Source organism: Phodopus roborovskii, unplaced genomic scaffold (genome assembly GCF_943737965.1).
Source record: "Phodopus roborovskii unplaced genomic scaffold, PHOROB, whole genome shotgun sequence".
Classification (NCBI taxonomy): Eukaryota; Metazoa; Chordata; class Mammalia; order Rodentia; family Cricetidae; genus Phodopus; species Phodopus roborovskii.
Window position 1 is genome coordinate 16,749,257 of NW_026126480.1, and position 27,235 is coordinate 16,776,491.

The 27,235-nt window shown below is 38.6% G+C and overlaps 1 protein-coding gene and 1 pseudogene across 1 annotated transcript in view; both read right to left on the reverse strand.

Moving 5' to 3' along the window:
• The window catches only part of LOC127228111 (interferon-induced very large GTPase 1-like), a 122,032-nt gene that overhangs the window by 52,588 nt on the left and 42,209 nt on the right, over window positions 1-27,235 (reverse strand). The gene's annotated exons all lie outside the window — the stretch shown is intronic.
• On the reverse strand, window positions 17,966-21,802 carry LOC127227613 (interferon-induced very large GTPase 1-like; annotated as a pseudogene).

The following is a 27,235-nucleotide window of genomic DNA, read 5'->3' on the forward strand; positions in this document are numbered from 1 at the left end:
TTAGAACTTAAAAAGTGGGCAGGCTTTTCAATGAATGTTTTCAAAATAATATCATGGTAGAAATTCTGCTGTACACACACACACACACACACGGGAATGTTTGTTGTTTCTTTCACTTTAGTGTGTCTTCATGTTTTTTTTGTGTGTGTGTTTTGTAAGGTTGCTGGGATAGAGAGCTTTTGGTGGCATATATTCTTGTCTAGATGATACGTAGGTCTATTTGGATGGAAACTATTTAAAAACAACTAATCTCTTAATTTTGTGCATTATGTGCATATATGTTCTACATGCTTGTACATACCCATGAGGGCCAGTAGAGGGGATGAGAGATACAAGCACATATAACCTGTATAATGTAGGCGATGATGTGTCTGGCCTTTTGCAAGAACAGTGTATTATTTGGGATTCTGTAAAGAAAGCTAACAATAAAGATAAGCTGTCACAAACAGTGTTAAGAGAGAGACATTTGTATGTCTTTTTTTAATCTTATAATATTTATAATCTTTTTGGGTAGTTTATTTCATGTATATACCTAGGGCCAGAGATAGAATTCAGATTTTTTTTTTGTTGGTTTATGAAAGGAGTAAGGTTTTTCCTCCTGCCGCAGGTCTTGCCCCGCCACAACAACACCAGCCCCAATTAACACATTGAGACTCTGTATTAGATATAATTCTGTTGGTCAAGTACTAGTTTCTTATTGGCTAGCTCTGTATTAATTATTAACCCATTTCTATGTATTTCCACGTGGTCTTACCAGCGAGAGGCGGCTGGAGGTTCTGCCTTCTCCAGACTCTCCATCTTGACTCCTCCTTACTACTTCCTATTTTCTCCTTGTCTCCTAGTCCCTCCTATCTTGCTTTCCTATTGCCAACAGTGCTTTATTCATTAACCAGTATGAGAAACATATACAGAATGACATCTCCCATCAGGTTTATTTTTAAGATTCTAATTTAAAATATTTTTCCCGTTCCTTTTTTCCTTCCAACACTACCATATACACACCTCCACATTTCTTTAGGTTTATAGCCTCTTTTACTATTAATTGTTACAGCATTCAAATATGGACTTGTACTTGTACATGTTTCTCAGTGGTAAAGATATCTGCGGTTAAACCTAAAGACCTGAGTTAAATGACTACGATGGACATGGCAGAAACTGAGAACTGATTGTGCTATTTGTCCTCTGACTTCCTACACATGCAGTGATGGCATGTGTGCTCCTAGACACACACAATATAGCAGATAAATAGATATGTTAAAGCACTGGTTAAGTGAATTAAAATCTGTTTTCCAGTTCATCTTCCCTGATAGAACTTGATACATTTATACACAATAGCTACAAATTCAACAAAAAAAGCCTATCCTATATCTATTTTGTAGACAGGAGAAATACAATTTATTTGGAAGGTGGATCCATCCAAGAATTTTTAAGGATTAGTAATCAGCTGTGTTCATTGATGTGCTATTCACAATAGCTAAGAGACAGAAACAACATGGGGAGGGGGGAGGAGAACATGAGAGATCAGGAAGGTCAAGTTGGGGAAAGAACAGAGAAGGAGAGCAAGGAAAGAGATAGCGTAGTAGAGGGAGCCCTTATGAGCTTAACAAGAAACCTGGCACTAGGGAAATCTTCAGATATCCTCAAGGATGACCCTAATTAAGAATCTAAGCAATAGTAGAAAGGCTACCTTAAATGTCTTTCGCTTATAATGAGAATGATGACTACCTTAAATACTATCATGGAGCCTTCATTTGGTAGCTGATGGAAGCAGAATCAGAGATTCACAGTTAAGCATTGATCTGAACTCCTGGAAACCAGTTTTGGAGAGGAAGGAGTGATGAGCAAAGAGTTCAAGACCATGCTGGGGAAACCCACAGCAACAGCTGATCTGAGCAAGTGGGAGCTCATGAACACTAGCCTGACAGCTGGGGGACCAGCTTAAGACTGACCCAGGCCCAGTGAAGGTGGGTGTCTGTTGGGGGGCTTGGGCAATCTGGCAGTGGAACCAGCATTTATTCCTAGTTCCCTGTGGAAGGATACTCTGTCAGCCTAGATACTCTGGGGAGGGCATAGGCCCTGCCCCAAATGATGTAACAGACATTGATGATCTATGGGAAGCCTCACCCTCCCTGAAGAGTGGATGGGGGTGGGCTGGTAGATAGTGGGGGTAATGAGAGGATGGAAAGGAGAGAGAAGTGTGATTGCTTTGTAAAATAAGGTTGTTTTTAATTTAAATAAAATTAATTTAAAAGCACATACACACAAAAAATGCCTTTTGACCAATGGATGGGTAATGGAAATGTAGAATACATACACTAGGGAATGCCATTCAATTCTAAAGAAAAATGAAACCACAAAATTTGTATGTAAATTTGCATATGGAACTAGAAGAGATATTACTGAATGAGGTAAGCTAGACATACAAAGACATGAGAGGCTCCTAGATGCAAATCTTCAAATGTGAGAAATATCCTGGTGTAACATGAGGAGTAGATAGTAAAACATGACCATTCCCAGGACAGGGTGTTGGAGAGCAATAGAGAGGGGTATGGTGAGACAAAAGTCATGTGATCAGGTAAATGGTGAAAGGAGCTCTTGAGTGAGGGGGAAAGGAGTAAATGAAGAAGAGGGGGAAGGACAATATAACTGTAAGATATCTGGAAAATTTGTAAGGAATCATACTACTAACTCTCTAAAGAAACACCTGTAATATATGTAACTATTTATATAAAAACATGTATATAGTTATAGTGAACTTTTCTCATGTGGATTGAGAATGCTCTCTCCAAAGCCAAACATCACCTAACAAAGACCCCAGCACTAAGCATGAGAAGCCCTCTTTTGACTTGGTGATCAAGGTTGTCAAAAGACTTTCAAAATGTACCACCCCCATGGTGACTCAGCGTCATCTGTGACTCTAGTCTTAGAGCATCCAAGACCCTCTACTGACCTCTGTGTGCACCAGACAACCAGGAGCAATATGCATACATGCAGGGAAAATAGTCATACACATACAATAATAAAACAAACCTTGAAAAAAAAAAAAGATATTTAACACCATTGTTTTTTCAAGCAACTCTTTCCATACCCCTAACACAGATGTGGTCTTTGTGGACAATGACCACTGATTAATTAAGTATTACTGGCATTGCATGGTGTAACACCAACACATAGATGTTCTGTATATTGGGCTGTCAGGAATAAAGGTCCCAATCATGAGATATTCAGTGAGAATACAGAGATTGAGAAATAGAAAAAAAAACCAAACAAACAAAAAGTAAAGGCAACAAAAGAAATTGCTTGGATCATGATGTTTTGAATAAGCTGATCACTTACATCAAGCAAGTTTGTGAAGATGTACACCATCAGGCAGATAGGATGGCTCAGATGTTAAGAGCACTGGCTGCTCTTCCTGAGATCCTGAGTTCAATTCCCAGCAGTCATATGGTTGCTCATAACCATCTGTAATGAGATCTGGTACCTTTTTCTGGCATGCATGGATATATGTAGATAGAACACTGTATACATGATAAATAAATAAATCTTAAAAAAAAGATGTACACATCATATAACTATTTGCAAAGGTAAATGCTTGAAGCCAGCAGGAATGTATGTATGTCACACAATATTGGCACGATAAGAAGGGATACCTCAGACACTTAGACTGATAACAACACCCAAGGGAGACAAATCAGGTTCCCAAATACTGTAACCTTGACTCTTCTGAGAAGGCATACTGCACTTGTGAGGGGAGTTAGTTCACCGAGAGCTCTGTCTTCTATCCTAAGATTCATCAGTGATTCACAAGATAAGATATTCTGGGGATATGTATAAGGCCTAATACTGTGGAGTAAGAAAAAAAAAAGAAACCAAAGATGGTTCAGAAGCTCTGACTTGTGAAAGACATCTTCCAAAAAGAAAATCATCAGAACTTGGAAATGGAAGATGGATTTGGGGAAGCTGGAGACATTCTTTTCCAAGGTAGGTAGAAAGGAAATGAGCATTTATCAGACTAATTAGGACTGTGAATGGACTATGAGTTTACAAGCATCTTATATGTTCTCCATTTGAGAATATGTTTGGGTTAGATGGAAACTGTAAGAAATCACAATGGAAATGCTCTATGAAATTTCAAGTATTCATTAGGAGACTAATATTTTTAAATAAATATCTGTGAGGCTTATGGCTGACCACCTTTGATTTGAATGTAAGAATATTTTTACCTCCTCACATATTTTAAGAGAGGAATTCAGATATTTGTCTATAGGCCAAATAACCACCTTTGTAGGGGAAATGTGAAGACTACCAGGGAATAAAGAAGGTGTGTAGACATCACCAGAGGAGACCTCTCCTTACTTCTTATCTGCATTTAGTGTGGCTCTTGGCTTAGCTGTTGTCGAAGGTGACTTTTGGGACTCAATCCACCCCAGCATATAGGGATTAAAGCAGATTTTCCTTTGATCCTGGCTGCACTGTAATATACCAGTCTCCACACACAATACTATTGGAAAATGGGAAAGTTTTCACAATGCAAAGAACATAAGAGAAAAAAGGATTGCCACCAACTCTTCTTACTTCAGTTTCAAAAGAGTATCAATTTGGGAAGTAAGAGCAGAAGGAAATCATAGAAAAAAAGAGGTTGCAAAGAAAGGAAGCAAGCAAGAAAGAAAGAAAACTGAAACAAACAAACAAGAAACCCAAACCAAACCAAACCATCTGTTAATAAACAGACATCCAGCTGACTGACTACACTACTTTCACTTGAGGGTATAAATAAGCATTTCTGGGAAATGATCTTTGACTGAGAAATGAAACTGAATGTCTCTGTTTGGTAGTGGTCACAGCTAGCCTAAACAATAAGAGGAAAGTATTAACTAAGGTTTCGAGGGGGCAGGGCAGAGGTTGATCATACATAAGGCTTTCTCCAAGTCTGGTTGATTAGATTTACAATTATTTTGGAGAGTTAGAGCACCATATGTCACTCAAGTTATGTTGAGCTATCTTAGCACCTAAATAGACATCTAGTCCACTTCTGTATTTGACCTAACAACCACGTAACTATGAGGTAAGTATTACAGAAAACATGAACAAACACAAAGCTTATACCAACTCATAGGTTTAAAATGTCATCAGATAGGATCTAGGTCCAAATCAGAGATTTCATCACTTTGATGATGTCTTGCTGCACTCATGTTTTTCAAGTGTGTTTGAATGGGTTGGGAGAAGTTAGAAATGTTACCAAAGGCACTCTAGCAGAGCTAAGAAGGCTGAAGGATGGTGATGGATAAGATTTAGGAAGGTGCTTGTGAGATAAAAGTTTGAAGCATATCTAGTGAGACCTAAGGTGACCACATATCAAGAAATGATGGAGGTTCTAGAAAAAGAGTTGGGTATTGGGCCTGCCGAACGATGGGTTTGAATGGGACTAAAGATAAGGGGACTCTCATGAATGAAAGAGAACAGTGGGGAGAAGAACTGGTCAGAACAGTTTGACTTGACACATTTCTTTTAGCTAACTGTTATTTGAGGAAAGTATTGGTGTGTTTTACCTTTCCTAAGACTGGGGTCTATATGGAGATATGAAATGAATACTCAGTAGGAATAGAGGAACTAAGGGGAGTAGAAGATGTATATGTGAGAAAAAATATCTATTTTCTATAAAATACCTTTTTTTCTATAAAAGGCAAAAAGCAGAAAATAGTAGCATTAAAAAGTTGACTAGTAGACCAACAAAGTAGAATAAAGGACACAGAAATGAAATGACAAAGCTATTCCCACTTAGTTTCTGACAATCCAAGCAAAAGTTGCATTGGAAAAAAAATAGGAATGCCTAGTCAATAGCTGATGTTGCCAAAAAAAAAAATGGATTGTATCTTCAGAAGCATGAAAGTAGATTAATATATTTCACCTTGTACAAAAATCAGTTCACAGTGAGAAAAAGACCTTAATTTAAAACCTGATGCACTGAAAGTTCTAGAAGAGAACATACGGGATACCCTTCATAATGCTGGGGTAGACAAGACCCTTCCTAAAGCCCTCTGGTTATTTCTGGGTTCTTTTTCTGGTTAATTAGGAGTTCAGCCATAGCCACCAGTTGTTTTCCGACCTGCCTTACAGCTTTGATTTCATACCTTGATGATTCTTGGGATCATGTCAAGAAACTTGGCGAGGCCCAATACCTTGGCACTATCATCAGATTTCTAACTTCTAGGCTGCCCAGGTAAGCGAAGTATGTCCCAGGACATTAGAGACCAAACATAGGGTTTGGACAGGGCCAAAGTGGGGATGGGGTCGGTGGAGAGTCAGGTGGTCAAAGGGTAGTGCAAGGAAGCAACTAAAACAGTATCCTATCAGTTATATTCTCTTGGTTAGACTGTTGAAACCCGTGTGAGGTACCAGTTGTTACTGTCATCTCTGTTTTTTTTTTTTAATGTCTTGTGTCTGCTCTGTCTTTGTGTGTTCTGACTCAGGGCTGTATCATGGCCCTGAAACTCCTTTAAGCACTGCAGGGAGACCCGAGAAGCACGCTCTTAAATAAAATTTCACATCCAATAGCGCTGGCTAATGCAAAGCTTTGGGGAGTGTGGGATATGCAGAATGCAATACTTGGAGTCAGTGGGCAGCTTCCTCCCATAATGAAGCCAGCAGTCAGTTCCACTGCAATACCACTCCCTGCATGAGCTCAGCAGATCACAAGGTACTCGTCCCTTGAAATTGCAACACTAGAGGAGGTAGGAAAAGTTGTGTCTGTTTTCTATGTATGTATGAATGAATTTGTGCCTTTAAGTTTTGTTGCAAACATGAGAGCCAAAATGAAATTGCATCAGGCTCAGTTAAGTGTATAAATGTATGTGGCCACTGAATGTTTGTTTCTGATTGGTCTTGAATATGTGAGTTTACTGTGTTCTGTGTGTCTTGGTTATAGACTATTGATTGGCTTCGTAGTTATTGGGAGTGGTTAAAAATCTGTAACAAAAGTTAACTTATGTTGGTGGAAGTTTCTTTCTCACCAACCAGCTCCCAACTAAACAACAAGTAGTAATTACAAAAGCTTAGTGGATAGCTTAGTCTTGTTACTAACTAGCTCTTATAAATTAGATTAACAAATATCTTATAATCTATATTATTTTACATGGCTCAGTTACCATTACTTTGTAAAGCCCAAATTGCTTCCTTTTCTTGTGATTGGCAACTCCATCCTCCTTCCCAGCACTGTCCCAGTCTGGCTCTCCCACCTAACCACTTCCTGCCAGCTATTGGTCAGTTGACTCTTTATTAAACCAGTGAAAGTAACACATACTCACAGTGTGCAAAAGGATTATTCCAAGCAAACTTAAAAACCATAACTCAGGCTTGGAGCCATTCCAGGAAACAGCAGATGGCTGGCAGCCACGTTTGCTAAGGTTGAATAAATTGGATTATCATGGCTTCAATGTCATTTTGACTGAGGGAAACTACTTGGTATGAGCTAACCAAAGACAAAATAGGTTTCAAAAAAACAAAACAAAACAAAACAAAACAAAAAGACCAAAACCTTCTTAAATTGGGATAAGATTTTTGAATAATTCCTGTCTTGTCTTAAGAACCAGGTTTATAAAAGATAGGATTTAAAACAATGCTTGTTTAATGAGGTGTTAAAGATACATCTCTATGTGTTCACATACACATACATATATTGCTGGCAGCCAAACTTTGAAACATAAGAATAATCCACTTGGTATTAATTTTAGAGACATTAGATTCTATATAGTGTTAAAACTTGGTTTTGCCTTCTACAAATTATGGCTGTACTTTGTATCTTCACTCTTGAAATTAAAAAAAAAAAACATACTTTATTTTGGTATCACCAAAACACACAGTTGAGAGATTTAAAACTTCCTTAAAAGTGGATATAAGAGCTTAACAGAAATTTTGAAAATACTGGATATTTTTAATCAAGAGCTTTTAAAAAAATGTTTATATGCCTGGAGTCTACTCCTCCGGCATGAGTTTGCTTATTTTGTCCTAAGGCTTTCAGTTGTACTGTTAATTCTCTGAATGTGACTATCCTCCGTTTTCTTCATATGGGCATTTGGTGCAATGAACTTCCCTCATAACACTGCTTTCAAGGTGTCCCATAAGTTTGGGTATGTTGTGTCCTCATTCTTGTTGAATTTTAGAAAGTCCTTAATTTCTTTCTTTATTTTTTTATTTGACCCAGGAGTAGTGCAATTGCACATTGTTCAGTTTCTATGAGTTTGTAGATTTTTTGTGATTTGTGTTATTGAATTCCAATTTTAAAGCATGGTGGTCTGATAAGGTACAGGGGACTATTCCCATTCACTTGTACCTGTTGAGGTTTGTTATGCCACCTAGTGTGTGGTCTGTTTTACAGAAGGTTCCATGTGGAACAGAGAAGAAGGTATATTCTTTTGTGTTTTGAAGGAATGTGCTATAGATATGTGTTTTATTTTATTTTATTTTATATAACAAAGTCCAATTAAATGAAAACAAACATTTATACACAATATTTGGGAATTTGGGCGTTGTTCTTTCCAAACTACTTCCTGCTGGTAAGGGGCGCTGTCTTGGGGGAATTCGAAGAAGATTCAGATATCCTGGCTGTAGTCTGTATCTGTTAACCCCAGTTGAGACATAACTTCTGTTAGTTCTTTTGTTTCTTTGTTGAGTTTCTGATTGGTGGTCTTGTCTAGTGGTGCTAGTGGTATGTTGAGTTCTCCCACGATAAGTGTGTGAGGTTTTATGTGAGGTTTGAGTTTTAGTAGTGTTTCTTTTATGAATATGGGTGCCTTTGTATTTGGGGAATAGATGTTCAGAATTGAGAGTTTATGTTGATGGATTTCTCCTGTGATGAATACAAAATGACTGTTTTCATCTCTTTTGATTAATTTTGCTATCAGGATAGCCACACATGCTTACTTCTTGGGTCCATTTATTGGAAGATATTTTCCCAACCCTTTACCCTGAGGTAATGTCTATCTTTGAAGCTTAGATGTGTTTCTTGTATGCAGGAGAAGGATGAATTCTGTCTTCGTATCCATTCTGTTAGCCTGTGTCTTTTTCTAGGTGAGTTAAGACCATTAATGGTGAGAGAAAGTAAGAACTATTGATTTGAATGCTGAAATAAACAATTTGGAAACCAGGAAAACAATACCAAAAAATCAATGCAACAAAGAGTTGTTTTTTTTTGAGAAAATCAACAAGATAGACAGAACCCTTATGTGCAGGAAAGGAAAATCCATAACTAAAATAAGTATCAACTCCAGTAAGGAAAAAGTGCTGTTTTTTCCATGGAGTACATGTTTAATGTAGTCAACCTGCCACCAGGTTGCTGACTATTCACCCATAGAAATGGTGCAATATCCAGGGCTTCATGTTTGTCTCTAGTGTTGTCAGATCTGCCACTCAGCAGCCATTGTAGTCAGGTCAGAACTGGTGAGTGGCAATCCATGTTGCTGAGCCCATGCATAGGTTCCTACTCCTCTATTATGGCCACGTTGGTCATGGGCCAATGGGAATGGCAAGAATGGCTGGGGAAAGAGACAGACTCTCCACAGACTGGATCATCCTACCTAATTCATTATTACATTTCTCCTGAATTTCTGTCAACTTTTGATGAGCATTGACACAAGACATAAATGTCTTTATATCCTTTGTTCATTTTTATAGATTTATCCACATACTTCTTCTCCAGATGTCTTTCTCTCCTGTTTTCCAATCATTTTACTTTCAAGTCCCTGACCATCCTACATCTCTTTTAGCTACTGCCCATGAATCAATGAATAATTGTAAATCTAGCCGTTCTTCCTTCCAAACAAAATATATGACTATTTGTATCACCTAAATTTCTGCTCTCTGTGAAGATTTCTCTTTTCTGGTAATTTTAGGCTTGTCCCAGAAATTGATTGTAGTGTTGCAATGCCCAGTTCTAGGTAGTTGTATTAGTAAAGGATTCTATTGCTCTGATGATACACCATGACTAGGAAACAAGTTGGCAAGGAAAGGTCAGAATTGGTGAGTGGCAATCCATGGACCAATGGGAATAGCAAGAATGGCTGGGAAAAGAGACACAACAGACTAGATCATCCTATGTAATTCATTGTTAAATGTCTCCTGATTGCTGTTACCTTTTGATGAGCATTGACACAGGACATAAATATCTTTATATCCTTTGTTCATTTACATAGATTTAGCCACATACTTTTTCTCCAGATGTCTTTTTCTCCTGTTTCCAATCATTTTACTTTCAAGTCCCTGAGCATCCTACAAATCCATTAGCTACTGCCCATGAAACCATGACTAATTGTAAATCTGACCATTCCTCCTATCAAACAAAATGTATGTACCATGTAAAGTTCTGCTCTCTGTGAAGATTTCTCTTTTCTGATAATTTCAGGTTTGTCCCAGAAATGGATTGTAATGTTTCAGATGCCCGGTTCTAGGTGGTTGTCTTAGTAAAGGATTGATGGGAGATGTCATTCTGTAAATACGTTTCTCATATTCGTTAATGAATAAAGCACTGTTGGCCAATAGGAAAGCAAGATAGGCGGGACTAGGAAACGAGGAGGAAAGAGGAAGGAGGAAGGAGCAGTCAGCATGGATAGACCGGGGAGACCAGATTCCTGCCCCACTTCACGGAACGAGAAACCACGTGGAAATACATAGATTAACACAAATGGGTTAATACTTAAGACAGAGCTAGCTGATAAGAAGCTAGTACCTGGCCAATAGCATTATATCAAATACAGAGTCTCAGTGTGTTCTTTGGGGAAGGCGTGGCGGCAGAACAAGACCAGCAGCGGGAGGAAAAACCTTACTCCTTACATATGGTGCCCACATGGCTAATAAGAACTTCCACTTAAAATTTAACAAAAGCTTAAAACAGGGTTTTACAAACAAAAGAACAGAGAAAAGCAAGGTTTCTTGGCAGCAGCATTTTTCTCGGTTGGGCTCTGCTTTGCCAGAGACAAGCAGATATTTGCGAGGCTCCTTTAAGGGACGTTTCCTGACTCAGCATAACGGGCAAAAAACCACACGGCTTTTAAGAAGCACTGCTAACAATTTATTGGTGTGTACAAGAACTGGTGGTGGCATTGACCACATCTCCAAGCCAGCAGCATGATGCTGGATGGCAGCATAGACCAGGGTGGTGACCAGAGCTCTCAGTGGTGGTGGTAAAATAGCTGCTGCCATCTTTGATAAATCGCGGTAGAACAACTATGACTTTTATTTCAGCAATGTTGTTGTTTATCAAATAAAAGACTTGTGGCCAGAAAAAGATAAACATTTACAATAAAGACAGATTCACATTAAGAAAAAGCACTAAAGGTTTTAAAATATACGTGTTTTAAAATATACGTAGCTTGAGAGAGAAAGAGAAAAGGGATAAAATGGTTTAAAAATAAATAGAACAGCTGGGTGTGGTGGCACATGCCTTTAATCCCAGCACTCAAGAGACAGAGGCAAGCAGATCTCTGTAATTGCAAAGTGAATTCCAGCACAGAGAAAAGTTACACAGAGAAACTCTGTCTCAAAAAAAAAAAAAAAAAAAAGTAAAAGAAACAAAGTAAAAAAAGGTCACATAAAGATAGAGAGAATCTGTATATTGTACAGTATTATATTGTCTTTGTATTGTTTGACTGCTGAGGAAATAATATCAATTGTTAAAACAAATGCTGCTGGATTAATTCAATTTATATATTTTAAAAATGCTTTGACTCCAAAATTTAAGTTTAAGGATAGGTTAGCGGGGAAAAATATTTCTATTTTTGTTTCCACAGAAAAGGAAAAGCTGTGGATTCCTTCCAGACTAATGTGGTTTCAGCAAGCCAGACCCCCTGAAACAGAGTACCAGATGATCCTACATTCAAAGCAGCTTGGACAAGGCATCCTTGCAGACTACAGCCAGGATTTCTGCATCTTCTTAGGATCCACATGACAGCGCCCCCTATCATTAGGAAGTAGTTAGGAAAGAACGACACCCAAATTCCCAAATATTGTTTATATATGTTTTCATTTAAGTGGGCTTGGTTATAAATGGTTAATGACCACAACCAATCTCTTTTTAAAGATAAAAAGGGGATTATGGTATAGATATGATTACTTTGTTTTGGAATGGATTTTCATTTATTAATACAATTTAAGGTCAATTTTGTGATATGTATATTTCTCCTTTTGTTTAGGTATTGTGTTTATATAGCTCATTTAGAAATGTAATATATAATTTAGTACAGATTATAGATAGTTACCTATAATAGTAAAAATTTATAGTATTAGTTAGGTTTTCTAGATATGCAGAGATGTATTTGAGATAGATAGGCATTCTTCAAACCTTTCAAAGACCTACAGAATATGGCATTTAAAATGGTTTAGGGCTTTTCTTGACAGTGAGACATAAATGCTCCTGGCAACACCACATGCGTCAGAAAGGAAGATGGACATTAAAGAAACACATTATGGAGTTTGCCTCCAATATGGCAAGCCTAGCCATTTGGACAAGATACTGCTCTTGTCTGGACTGTTTGACTTTATGCTGTATAAACTGGACATGCAGGACTTACAGAAAAGTGACTGTTGATTCAAGATGGACATTGCTACAGAGTTCCTGCTTCATGGAAGAGACTGCCAGACAATTTGCAGGACACAGAGAAAAGTGACTGACAATCTGCCAATACAAGAAGACAGTGTAAAGTTTCCTGCTTTGCTGAAGATTCTACCAGACACACTATGGCTTATGGGTTGAAGATGGAAGATTACAGAAGAACTTCTAGTGACTGATAAGGCAAGATGTCTCTGTCATTTTTAGAGTTTATATACTATCCTTCTGTGGTCTTTGAAGGAGTTGAAGACAGATAGTTATGGTTACAGTTTTCCTTAGTTAAGTTTAAAGATATATTACATATAGGACTTTAGACTCACAAATATAGGATAGATGATAGAATAGTTTCTTTTAATCTTGCTAAATGTTAATGGACTAAATATTGTTTAACTGTGATTCTTACTTGATAACTAACTGTTGTGTTATATATTTTTCTATGTTAAAGTTAAAACCCTTCTTTTTATTTAGACAGAAAAGAGGAGATAATGGGAGATGTCATTCTGTATATATGTTTCTCATACTGGTTAATGAATAAAGCATTGCTGGCCAATATGAAAGGAAGATAGGAGGGACTAGGAGACAAGGAGGAAATAGAAAGAAGTAAGGAGCAGACAACATGGAGAGACTGGGGAGACCAGACGCTGGCCGCACTCCCCTGTAAGATAAGACCACATGTAAATACTAGATAAATAGAAATGGATTAATACTTAAGACAGAGCTAGCTGAAAAGAAACTAGTACCTGGCCAACAGCATTTTATCTAATACAGAGTCTCTGTGCGTTAATTGGGGCTGGTGCGGCAGCTGGACAAGACCAGCTGCGGGCGGAAAAAAAAATCTTACTCCTTACCAAGGATTCTATTGATTTGATGAAACACCATGACTAGAAAACAAGTTGGTGCAGAAATGTTTTATTGGGCTTACACTTTGGCATTACTATTCATCAGTGAAGGAAACCAGGACAGGAACTCAAACAGGCCAGAATGTTGGAGCCAGGATCTGGTTCAAAGAACATGGAGGGGAGTTGATTACTGGCTTGCTTCCCATGGCTTGCTCAGACCAGGTTCAGTAACCTAGTGATGGTACCATCTACTCTGGGCCAAGCCCTCCTCTATTGATCCATAAATGATAAAATGCTGAAAGAGTAAGAATTAGTTTTCTCTAAAGATATGGACTTTTGTTTGTCCACCATGCTACAGTGGATGGCCACACACCTGTCAGTATTGGGGCAACAGAGATACACTTGATGGGCTGTAAAAAACAACTTTACAAAAGAAGGAACACTGGTTAGACAATAGGGAAGGGAGGTGTAACAAAAATATTTGATGAGAGTAGATAAATATGATCAAAATAATTATATGAAAATCTAACAAATACGTTTAAAAATGAAATGAAACAAAAGTTTAAATGGAAGATGGATTTAAATATGAAGGATAAAATTTCAGTCTCTTTAAAAGAAAAAATGGGATAAATACTAGATGAAATCATGGTATCTTTATAATATTTTAGAAACAAAACAAATGGAATAAAGCATCAATTGGTTAGTGTTACAATATTTAAAAACAGCTACCCCAAAGTGACATGCTAAAGCAGTAGCCATCTATGGTCTCTGCACAACACCAGTGTCCAGATAGCTGTCCTAGTTTGTGTTTCTTCCATAGCTTCCTTTGTTGATGAACAGTGATATGGAAGTGTAATCCAAATAAACACATTCCTCAACTTTACTTTTGGTCATGGTGTTACTTTGCAGCAATAGAAACTCTAACTAATAGGACACTGAACAAAGATAGAATCTTCAGCATTTGGTGCAGATAATTTGTAGAGCTCCATGTAGAAGAATGAAAGCAGAGCATTATTTACACCCCTGCACAAAAGTCAGCCATACACAGATCAAGGACATTGGCATAAAAGCTGTGTCTTTGTTTGGCTCTCTGTTACTGTGATAAAACACTGAATGAATCCAACTTGGAGAGGAGCCAGATCATTTGACTTATAATTTCTGATCATTGTCCATCACTGAGCAGACCAAAGCAGGAGTCTAGAGGCAGGAACTGAAGCAGAACCATGTAGGAGCGCTGCTTATTGGTTTGTTTCTCATGGCTGCTCAGATTATTTTCTTACACAACCTATGTTCACAGGTCCAGTGGCATTGGCAGTAGTGGGCTATTTCCTACTATATCAATCATTGCTCAAGAAAATACCTTATATTCACACCAACCTGATAGAGACAGTTCCCAAATTGATGTTCATTCCTCAATATATCCATAGTTTTTGTTAAATGAACAATATTTAACTACACAAACTGCTACTCTGAATCCAGTTGAGAAGAAACAGAAAATACATATTGACATGTAGGCACAAGAGAGGACTTTTTGATAGAACCAATCATGGCTGGGAAAAAAAAGTCAAATGAAAATAATTTCTAATAATATTATGATATAATCTTAGACAGGTACCTAGCCCAATGGTCATCAGAGAGGCTTCACCAAGAAACTTAGTAAAACAGATGCAGAGATCTACAACTAAACATTACCGGGAGCTAGGGGAATCCTACATAACAGGAGGGTAAGAATTGTGGGAGCCAGATGCATTCAAGGTACCACAAAAAAGCCACAGAATCAATTAACTTGGGCTCAAAGGGTCTTAGAGAGACAAGCTGAAACCAGGGAGCATGCATGGGACTGATGTAGGACCTTGGTACATATATAACAGTTGTGTAGTTTGGTCTTTTTGTGGGACTCTGAACAGTGGGAGCAGGAGCATTCTCTGACTCTGTTACTTGATTTTGGGATCCTTTCCTCCTACTAAGTTGCCTCACCAGCCCTAATAGAAGAGGATGTGCCTAACCTCCCTTCAACTTGATATGCCATGGCTGGTTGATACCCTTGTGAGGCCTTCCCTCTTCTGAATAGAAATGGAGGAAGAGTGAATGGGGGAAGGGGAAGAGTTGAACTGGGATTAGAAAAGGAGGGCTCTCTGTGGTCAAGAAGTAACACACATACACACACACACACACACACACACACACACACACACACACACACACAAGAAAAAATCCAACAAAGGTAAGACCAGATATTTGCAACTAGAATTACAGTCTTCCCAAACACAGTTGCCCAGAAAGGGCTGAAAAAGATAATAAAAAGAAAGGAAGAAAAAAAGAAAGGACAAAAGGAGAGGAGGAGAAGGAGGATTAATAAGAGGGGAAGGAGAAGGAGGAAGAGGAGGGGAAGGAGGAAGAAAAGGAGAAGGAGGAGAAGAAGTAGGAGAAGGAAAAGGAGAAAGAGGAGGAGAGAATTCCAGCCAGACAGTCTTTCTATAACCCCAGTCAACAAAATGGAGACCAGTGAATGCTCTATGCTCAGATATCTTTCTCCTTTTATACAGTGTGAGACAGCAGCTAAGGAAAGGGTCTTCCCAGTTAGAGATTTCTTACCTTGTTTAACATGTTCCTACCCCCATTGATCTAATCCTTATCATCTCTCCTAGGCATAGACTAAACTAATATAAAATCGTGTGACCTGGGGTTTTGTGTGTTAGGTGACTCTAGACCCTGTAAAATTGTCAGTCATTGTTAAACATCATAGCACTTTTTTTTATGTGACCATCAAAATGTAACTCCAGTAACAATTCCTTCTTGTACCTATATACAACACCATGTTTTAATTTTTATGCTCATTTTATTTTTATTTTATGGAAAATTTTCGAATACTATATCTTGATTATTTTTCCCTTCTCCAATTATTTCTCAGTTCCTCTTTTACTCCATATGTACAAAAGTCTGTTATTACTCTCTTTCTTTCAAAAATACACTCAAAATCAAATAAAATAAACACCAACCTACAAAAATAATACACTACAATGCCCTTCCAAATCCCTACAACAAATGAAAATCAGAATAAACAAGTCAAAAAACAAGTAAGACAAAAATTGCCTACACAAAACGAGGCAAAAATTCCACATAAATATCATTCAGTTTGGTTGATGTTCATCAAATGATCCTGGGTATGGAGCCTGCTGTAGTGTAGAGTAGAACTCCATTAGAGAAAAGTAATTTTCCTTGGTCCACAAGCATCAATTGTAGATAATTTGTTAATTACACTTGGGATGCTGTGTTCAATTTCCCCTCTCAGTACTGGGACACTGTCAGGCTTGGTACATATATGTGTACTGCCACAGTCTCCAGAGTTTACTACCTTTTCCTTGGAGTGCAAGGTTCTTGCAAATTCTAAGCCCCCTCTTCAGCATAGCTCTGAGTCTCCATGAGAACACATACCGTTTGATGAACATATACCATTTAGAACTGAGTGCTCCAAGGTTTCTCACTCTCAACACATTGTCCACTTATGGGTATCTGTGTTAGGTCCTGTCTACTATAAGGAACTTCTCTGCTGCAGGTTGAACAAATCACTGATCTATAGGCATACCAATCATTGTATTGCTATGTTACTTTACCAAAACAATTATTAATAGGTATTTCCCTAGGCCTAAGAGCGATCTAATATCAGATTAATGATCTTTTTATAGCAGTGTCAGAAGTGGATCTATTCATGGAATTGGTCTTAAATCCAATCAGAAGGTGTTTTCATAATCTTACATCATTTGTGATACCATTGAAACAATATAACTTACAAGGCATGTTATTCTTACAAGTTGCAGAGTTTGTATCTATGTAACACCATGTTTGAATGCTATTATCTGTGATTTGACCTTGTTTTTCAGGATTAACAGAAAAATACCAGATAAAATAGACAAAATGGTGATAATATGATATGAAAATACTATTTATTCATTTATTTATTTTTCTTTATTTTCTTGAAAATATGTCCTGGCCAAATTTGACTATTTTCTTTCTAGAAGAGAAGCTACTAAAATGATCTTCTTTGGTATCTTCTATAGACAATGAAAGTTGATACAATGAGTCAGAAATGTTTTGTCATAACTAGAGTGAGTGAAAACATCCATTTAAACTACTTTAAGGCAAATTGTAGCATTTTCACAGATGTATAAGTTGGATGAATTTACCATGTATTTGTTGTAAAGGAATCAACAACAGCTGGAAATGCTAGCATCTCCTTTTAATAAGACAACATTTACTGAGTCACTAAATACTTCTACAGTTATTAAATAACAAAACATGAAATAGGCTCTTGAATATTGATATTACCGTACATTCAAATATTAATTATATTACATTTAATAAGATATCAAGAGAGAAAAAGTCTTCAAATATTGAAAAGTTAACAAATTTATTCTTACATATTTCATTTATAATGTTGAATCTTGAAGGTGATACCTAAATTGATATTAGGCTTCCTCGGTTAATGTGAAATTTGTGTGGCAGTGTTAGTGTGGTATTTTGGCAATCATTATTTTTTCAAGTCATCAAGTACTTCTTGCTTTGAGACTTTGTTCCATGAATCTGGAATAGTACCTAAATTTGTAAATTTTTTTTTCATACCTCACTTCAAGCTCTGATCTGAAGTGACAGATAAATCATTTCCAATATGGCTGGGTAGATAAGTCTGGGATGATGCTCCATGTTGCATAATTACCTCTCGCTTCTCGGTATTTCTTGTATGGGAATTCCTGGACTGCATGTAAAATAAATGAATGGTCACTTGTTACAGAAGTGGTACAGATGTTAGTGAAAAAGTAGTCTGTGTTATGATAATGCCATCCATTGAGTGCCTGAGGGCGGTAGAATGGAACACTATGGTCTCCACCATGGTGGGTAATGGTGTTTGTGCAAATTGCTTTACAAAAAGGACACTGTTTCCAGCAGCCATAGAGATGCTCAGAAAGGATTTTCTCAATGTCAGCAACTATTTCATCTATGTGCCTTTTTGAGCAGTCCTCTTCTACTTTCCGAATTACAGGATCCAAAGCTGCACTCATGGCTTCCTTAAGAAACTCAGTATCTTTAATCTCCTGGTGCTTGATGCTTACCATGTCTTTTCTCGGAAAGATCAGGTTGTTCTCTAGGTGATCACAGAACAAATCCAACCAGCCAGAAGCAGTGCTGTTGTTACCGTTAGCTACTTCTGTGGTTTTATGAATGGCAGTGAGGATGGCATTCTTGATGTCTCCTAAACTTATTTTTAAAAAAAGTTTTTACTTTTTCATCCTGTTCTTCTGAACAGTATCTTCTAATGTGTTCAATAATATAATCCCTCAAAAAGGATTGTGGCTGATGAATGTATTGCCAATACTTTTCAAAATCTTCTTCTTCTGCCAGAGAAATGAGAATATGTTTCTCCAGGTTAGCTCTGTTTCCATTGAATTCAGGGCAGGTGGCTCTCATGTCCCCAGCTACTTTAGGACCCATTTTTTCCCCATAATGTTTCATAGATAGCAGGAGTCAGCTTGAACCACAGGAAGTCAACAAAGGATGTGATGGAGGTGGCACCTTGGCAGGAGATCTTAAAACTCAAGAAGAAATCATCTTTCTTGATCTTCAGATAGGTCATAGGATTGTTTGATGTCTTAAATGACATGTGCATTTCCATGAAACTCTTACATGCTCTTTGGAATAAGCATAAGGATAAGTCAATGGTGTAGTCTCTAGTTAATGTGTAATCTTCCTCAGGGGAAACAGACTTCAGTACATTTTCTGTTACCCTCAAGATTTTATGAAAATCATTATGGCTGTAGTCACGCTTCTGCTTCCAAATGGTTTCAATTCTTTCATTGAATGTTACATAAATGTTATCAGTAGTTCTCCTGATGGACTCTTTATGGCAAGATTATAAACTCCTTCGAAGTACAAGACACCTGTTTTTCATTTGGACGTGCTTGTCATATTAATGCAATGCAATATATTTCTCCATTTTTTTAGTCTTTCTGCAATATTTTTGCCCTTTGTGAAATACCCTAGACAAATGCTTTCAGCATCCCCATCTGGGCTCTGTGATAGGAGGAGCAGTAGAAGACACATTGTAGATCCAGTTTGTCCAAACTTGATTGACTTTCTCATGCAACTCTTCATCACTTAATTCTTTACCTTTCACACTCAAAGCCAAGTTTTGACACTTTCATAATGTGCTTTTTGGTTATCTAGTATGTCTTGGCTTTTTTTTTTAAGATTGATGAGTTCATTGCTTTTCTTTCTGGTGTCTGAAATAACTGCATCTTTAAGAATAAGTAGCTTATGTTCAAAATTTGCTTTCCATTGAACTAATGTTTATCTGTCTGGGTCTTCTTTAAGTATTTGTCAAATTCTTGCTTGATTGTTTCATACTTCATATTAAATGGACCCTCCAATTCATTGGTTGTGATTGTCAGGATTTTTCCATTATGAATCTGATTGTTCAACTGATTTTGTAATTCCAGTACATGACTCCTCAGCTCCCAGGTCCACTGATTATACATGGTTTCCAGTTTGCTCATGGCTATGACCTCTTGGGTGTTCCTAAAACTGAAAATGAAGTTCTCACTGACAAGGGCATTCCACAAGTCCTGAACTCGAAGTCTTACATCTGAGATCTTCATGATTCTTCCCTAGGATTCCTGCAGGGCAGTCCTAAGAATCCCAATTTTCAAATCTTTGACATCGTGGCTATAGCGAGGATTGGGAGGAGCCATTGGGGGTTTGACATCCCAGAGGTGGGCAAAGTAGTAGACATGATTATTGACATCAAATTTAATTACATCACTGAAGTGGGTTATGTTGGAGCATTCTTCCTGTTCAGCAGCTAATGTTGTCATTTCATCCAGTCTCTGCTCCAGTCTCCATCGTCCTTTCATAGTTTGGCCTTTTGCAATAAGTTCGCCTACATTCTGAAGTACAAAGATGCAACTGGGGGATATTTTCACTTGTTTCATTCTCAGAAATGCCTGAACAACAATTTGTAGGATATCCTGCATCTCTGATGGATTCTCTCCAAAAATATTGATCAACAATGTTGCCAACTCATTGTCCCAATTCTGGGATATTTTGTTGAGCTCTGAAGCCTGAAGTCCTTCTGTGCCTACAACTAGCACAAAATCAAAGCCAAGTTCTTCTGTGAATTTCTTATCCACCTCCAGGAGCTGCATGTAGGTCCCCTTGGTACATCTGCTTGCACTAACTGTGAACTCTAAACAAAACAGTGCATTCAGTAGGGTGGACTTCCCTGAGTTTTGCAGGCCAAGGACAGAGAGAACAAACATCCTTTTGTCTCAATTTTTTTCTGAGATCTTGTCTAAAACAGCTGCTACCCACTTAAGAGGCACATATGAAGCATCTCCATGCATGAGCTCAATAGGAACACCAGCTATCATCCGGTCTATAGCAATTTGGGGAAGACAGAGAAAAATGCTGTCTCTAGAGGAAGTTTCTTCCAGTGCTTCATAGATCTGGCCAACTTCTTGGAGAATGTGCTCAATCCCTACAGTGCAGTTAAGAATCTCAGTAGAGATGTCTTCTATCTGCTTCTGCCAGTTTGTATTGGCGCTGCTGTTTTCTGCCTTTTGCTTTTCTGCTTGTACCTGTGACCACAAAAATTGTTACTTTTCATGTAAAATCTCCAGATGTTCCTTGGTTAGATATTCCAAAACCACACTTAACCAGTACAAGAAGTAGATTGAGGCCATTTTCTGAGTCATCATTAAGAACTTTCAAGACTGACTGCATTAAATCACTGGGAGGTAGAGCCTTTTTAACCTGCTGTCTTCTGATGTTTTGTTTTTCTGTTCTATGTCACTCTTGTGTTGTTCTATGCTCCTTTGCCCTTTTTCTTGCAGCTGATAGAGTTTTATGTCCTTCTTACACCAATGGTGCCACAGTTGTCCCTGAAGGGGGAGTAAGTCTTCCTTTATCTGAGATAACTTGGATTGTTTCAGGAGTTCCAGATTTGCCCGTGCCTTTTTTTTTTGTCTTCCTTCAGTTTTCTTTGGTCTACATCAATCTTGAATCCACGTTTTCGAGCCACCTGTGAATAGTCTTCTAGACTCCGAGCAGTACTAGAGATCTCTAGCAAACGTTTGATGGCAGTCATGAGTTCTTCTGTTAATTCTGCCTCATTTCTATTCCTAATGCCAACTCTCACCTTTGGGCCAGAATTATTAGTCATGAGTTTTTCTTTGTCATCAATTAAACAGATCAATGCTTTTGATGACTTCCACAGGTCTCTGACAAGATTTTGGTTCTCTTTATTATTATTAGAAGCTGACATGAGGATCACAATAAGAGCAGAGACTTCCTGCAGGAAGCTGAGTTGTTCCATATGTACCCTTGGCTGACAGTGTTAACCTGAAACCGAGCTTCTCCACAGTTTCAGTGAATAAGGATTCTTCTTTGGAAGATGTGAATTCTTTTGTTTCCATTCTTTTTCCTTGCTCAGATCCAAAGAGAAAGAATTCCTGGGGGACACTGAGTAGTTCTTCTCTCCTTGCTACCAGGTCCTTTTGGTGGGAAGTCTTATAAATTCCCTGCAGAGCCAGCCCTCCAGATGTGAATCTTACCAGGTCTCTATGTGAGAAGTTTTCACTATTTGCCAGTGTCTGCTCTATGTGACTGAGCTGTCTCTCCATTGTTTCAGTTATATTTTTTAGGGGTACTTCAGGCGTTGGGCAGCACTCTTCAGGGATCTCCATTGCTTGTCTCAGCTCTGCTTCTTTCCTCCTCACTGCCTCTTCCTGTCTATGCTTCCCTTGTGACTGCAAAACTCTCAGTTCCTGCAGTGCCTGTCCTGCCTGCCTCTGCCTGTTCCTTATCATCTCCCCTGGAGCCTCCTGCAAAGCTTGTGAGAGGTCAAACAGCTTCTTTAGGGCCTTTTCTCCCATGTGTGTTGTGTCTATGACTTCAGCTTCTGGAGTTTTCTTCTAAGTGTTGTAATGCTTGGGCACAGGTCACACCCTGATCTTCCTGAAGCTTAGGCAGCCAGTAGTCTACAGATAACCCCACTTCTGTTAGAAGCTCATTGAGACCTTGCTGTCTTCTGCTTTTGGATTGAGCCTCATCAGGGATGCACTTTTCTGTTTCCATGGCTCTGTGAAGAACAGATATCTATATTTAACCTGTATCTCACCTGTAAGAATTCTTTTCCATATTATCTGGTGTGTGAATGTTCTTAGGAGGCTAGGCTCCAAAGCTTTCTCAGAGTCCCTTTTATTGTGACACCCCAAAAAGGTGGTGTCAGCATGTTATTTTGCTGACAGCCTGTCAGCTGATAAACTAAGGAATGTACCACCTCTGCTTCCTCTTTACACTTCCCCCTGCACAGGGATTCTGTGGTATTTGATAATGCCTGCTTACCTTCAATATGACCAATGGATGCAAATTGGGTGTATTTTGCCTGTTTCTTTTTCTTCAAGCTATACATAAACTGGCCTGTTACCCCCAATAAACAAGCTACCCTGAAAGCAGACATCCAAGATTTTCTTTGCTCCTATGTACTCTCAGCCATGGATATCCTGGCTTCTGTTTTCCCCTGGGTCCTAAGATCACAGGTGGGCTGAGCAGTCTGGGGGGCTAGGAAAGTAGAAAATAATCCTGCTCCTACTTCAAGCATCCATCAGCACTACGTATGCAGGCAATTTTCATATGCACATGCAGCAAAGCACTCATACACATAACTAAATTAAGTAAATATTAACAAAATTTTGTGAGTAACAAAGGAGATGAGATGATAGGAAGTGGCAAAGGGATATGGTATAGAGAGTATATTTAGATAATGCCACATTATTTTTCATGAACTTGTTTCTCTAAATTTTTGCTCTTTCCACCCTTACAGCTGATTTGGCATACAGGTCTCAGGGTAACAGACTCTCTTCCTCCCTGAAATTGAGAATCAGATTTAGTTTAACTGTAAGCATGTACTATGGACTGCCAATCAGTTACTGGTATAGAATCTAACTTTTCCTCTATAGTGTATGAGAAGGGACGTCCTGATATTTCTTTAGACTTTTTCTTGCAATGCTGCTGCCTATGGCATTAATAACCTTTCTAATACCTATTATATAAAGAGGACAGACCCCTTAGGCCCATAGCATGAAACCTTTCAATATATTACTAAATTAAATGATATACTCAAATGGAAATATCTTTATGAAATTTATTTATTTTCTTTTTTTAAATAATTTTTTTTAATTTAAATTTGAAACAAGCTTGTTTTACATGTCAATCCCAGTTCCTGAACCCTCCCATCCTTCCCTCTCCTCCTACTAACCCCCATCTCATTCCTTTTTTGCTCCCCAGGGAGGGTGAAGCCTTTCATGGGGAGTCTTCAAAATCACAACCAGATCTTACAGAGGAATTTTCTCAACTGAGGCTCCTTCCTCTCTGATGACTCTAGGTTGTGTCAAGTTGAGATAAAATTAATTAGCACAACTGACTCCTTGTCAACTTGACATAAAACACATCAATTTTAAGTTACAACCTTCCCTTTTTTGTTTGTCCCCAAATCACACATTAATGTCAACATTGCAGTATAAACATTCTAAAATCTTTAAAAGTTAAAACACTTAAAAATGCAGTCTCTTTAAATAAAATGTCTAGTCTTTTTTAAAACTCAAAGTCTCTTAAAATTCATTGTCTTTCAAATGTGAGCTACCATAAAATCAAAAATAAGTTAAATACTTTTCTTACTTCAAGAAGGAAGAACCAGGCTACAGTGACAATCAAAACAAAGCAAAATAACACTACAAAAGTTGTAAATAACTCGCTGTTCAATATCTGGGATTCACTCAGGAATTATCTGGGCAATTCCAAAGATCCTGGGTCACTTTTCTGACTCTGTCCTCTGCAGGACACACAGCTAGTTTCCTTGGCTCTGGCTGGCTGCCCTACACCACTACTGCTGTTCTTGGTGGTCATTCTATGGTACTGAAATCCCCAAAATGCTGGAGCTTCATAAAATTGGGTCACACTTTCACCAACAGCCTCTCCTAGACACTCTTCACTGTACCAAGCCTCAGTTTCTCTGTATGACTCCTTCAGTCCTGGGGCTACCACTCTTACTCTGACTGCAGCTTCACAAATGGCCCCTCCTGGCCTCTCACAGTGCCAAGCCTTAGCTGCTATCCATAACCCTTTCATATCTTCAAAACCAGTACCACCTGGGTGACTCTTACACTACTAAGTTTAGTTGCCAGCACTGGGTACAATCTTGGCTGCCTCTGGAACACAACTTCTCTGTGCTAACCCAGAGGAACCACCTCCCAGAAGATTTCACCTCAGTGTTGCTGGTCTCTTCTTAATTGTTGCTAATTTCTCAGCTCCAGATGACCAGCATCAATTGTCCCAATAAAACAAAGGCTTCACTTCAGTGACATGGGACTGAAGTGCCACTCTGGTTAAGCGTGGCTGACTCCTCAGCCCTCCCTGACCAGAACCACAGAATCTTAATTCAAAATTGCAAATATACAATGGCCCTAACAGTCTTTAAGAGACCCTCAAACTTCCCCTTGGAACTTCATAAGCCAGGCCTCCATCTATATTCTTCTCAACATCCTTTTCTTCCAAGCTCCCACACAGTAGCCCACCAAGGTTTGAACACTCAATGGCTTTTCTTGTCTGAAGTTTGAAGTCATTTCCCAGTACTCCCCTAAAAAACATGGTCAGGTCTGTCACAGCAATAACCTACAATCCTGCTACCAATGCCTGCCTTAGGTCACTATTGCTGTGATGAAATACCATGACCAAAAGCAAATTGGGGAGGAAAGGGTTTGTTTGGCTTATACTTCAGCATTGCTATTCATCATTGAAGGAAGCCAGGACAGGAAATCAAATAGGGCTGGAACCTGGAGGCAGGAGCTGATGCAGAGCCTATGGAGGAGTGATGCTTGCTGGCTTGCTTCTCCTGGACTGCTCAGCCTACTATTTTAGGGAACCCAAGACTACCAGCCCAAGGATGGCACTACCTACCATGGGATGAGCCTTCCCATCAATCATTAATTAAGAAAATGTCTTACACATTTTCCTTTGTTTTCTTTATAGAGTCATGTTCTTTATAAAGATTCCCTCCTCTCTGATAACTCTAGCTGTGTCATAAAACATGTGTGCATACGTGTTCCTCTTTGTGCAGTGTCTATATGCATGCTTGCTGAGGCATGTGTATGTGTGGAGATCAGAGGTTAATCTTGGATCTTTGGTTTTTGGTCTTTTAATCATAGCATCTCTTCATTGCCTGGAGCTCAATGATTAGACTGATCAAACAGTGAGAACCAAAGGTCTGCCTGTTGCCATCTCTCCAGTGCCAGGATTACAGATGCATGCCACCATTCACCAACTTTGAGTCTTCATGCTGACAAGTCAAGCACTTTACCAGTTATGCTATCTCAGCAGATTTTCTTTCACATCTTTGAGAAAATAGTCTCACTTTTTAGCCCAGGCTGGCCAACAACTCAGTATGTAGCTCAGGCTACAAATGAGAGGCAACCCTTTTCCTCAGTCTTCCAAGTGCTGGGATTACAGGCCTGACACACCATGCCTGGCTGGTTCATTTTTTTTTTCATCCTGAAGGTTTCATTGTAGATATTGCTTCCCTGGAAAAACTTGTACGGCTGGATTCCTTAAGGCTGTAGCATGCCTCTTAGTACACGTCAGCATGCTTTTTACCATTACATCTTTTGTCTCTTTTTTATTATTATTTATTATTTTTCATATTTAAATATTGATCCCAGTTTCCTCCCCCTCCCTCCCATGTCCCCGACCACCCTCCCATCCCATTCCCCTCCACCACTCCACAAGGAGGGTGAGGCCTTCCAGGAGGGATCATCAAAAACTGTCAAGTCATTTGGAGTTGAGACTAGGCCCTCCTTCCTGCTTCTAGGCTAAGGGAATATCCCTTCATGGGGAATGAGCTCCCAAAGTTCTTTCGTGCATGAGGGATACATCCTGGTTCCACTGTCAGAGATCCCTTAGACTGCCCAGGCCTTCTAACTGAGACCCACATTCAGAGGGTCTGAGTCAGACCAATGTTGGTTTCCCAGCTATCAGTCAGGGGGTTCATGAGCTCCCCCTTTTTCAGGTCATCTGTCTGTGGGTTTCTGTAGCCTGGTCTTGACCCCTTTTCTTATCATTCTTCCCTCTTTGCAACTGGATTCCAGGAGTTTGGCTCACTGTTTAGATTACTTCTATAGGTTAGTGCATCATCAAGTCTCATCAGAAAAGTTCCTTTTTCAATAAGAGGAAATTTAAAAGGAGACTTACAACTGGTCAAGGCTCAAAAAATAAGTGGCTGTGGAGTTCTCAGCTGTAATTGAGACATTTATATCTCATACTTCTACCTTTCAAGACTCTGAGATTCTTGTAGGAGATTTGGCAAAAAAGATTGTAAGAGCCAGACATTTTGGATATTTAAAAGGAAACAGTGTTTTCTCAATAGAACAGGGAAGGTGAATATGTGAATTAACACAGTTGTGACAATATGTACTAAATTTGTACAACTTCAGTCACTACAAAACCCCATCATGGAGAACAGAAGTAAGCACAAAGTCCCACTCCTAGCTGAACACTATTGGTATTTGATACTTGCTGGGAGATTGAGATTTAGTTTTCTTTAAAAGATGTTTACTTTGGCTGATTGTCCAGACTGCATTGGATGGCTAAACATCCAAGGATATATGGAAAATACAGATCAGACAGGATGGGTTGGGAAAAAAAAAACTTTTAAAAAAGGTGTAACAAAGTTTGGACAATAGGGTAGGGAGTTGTG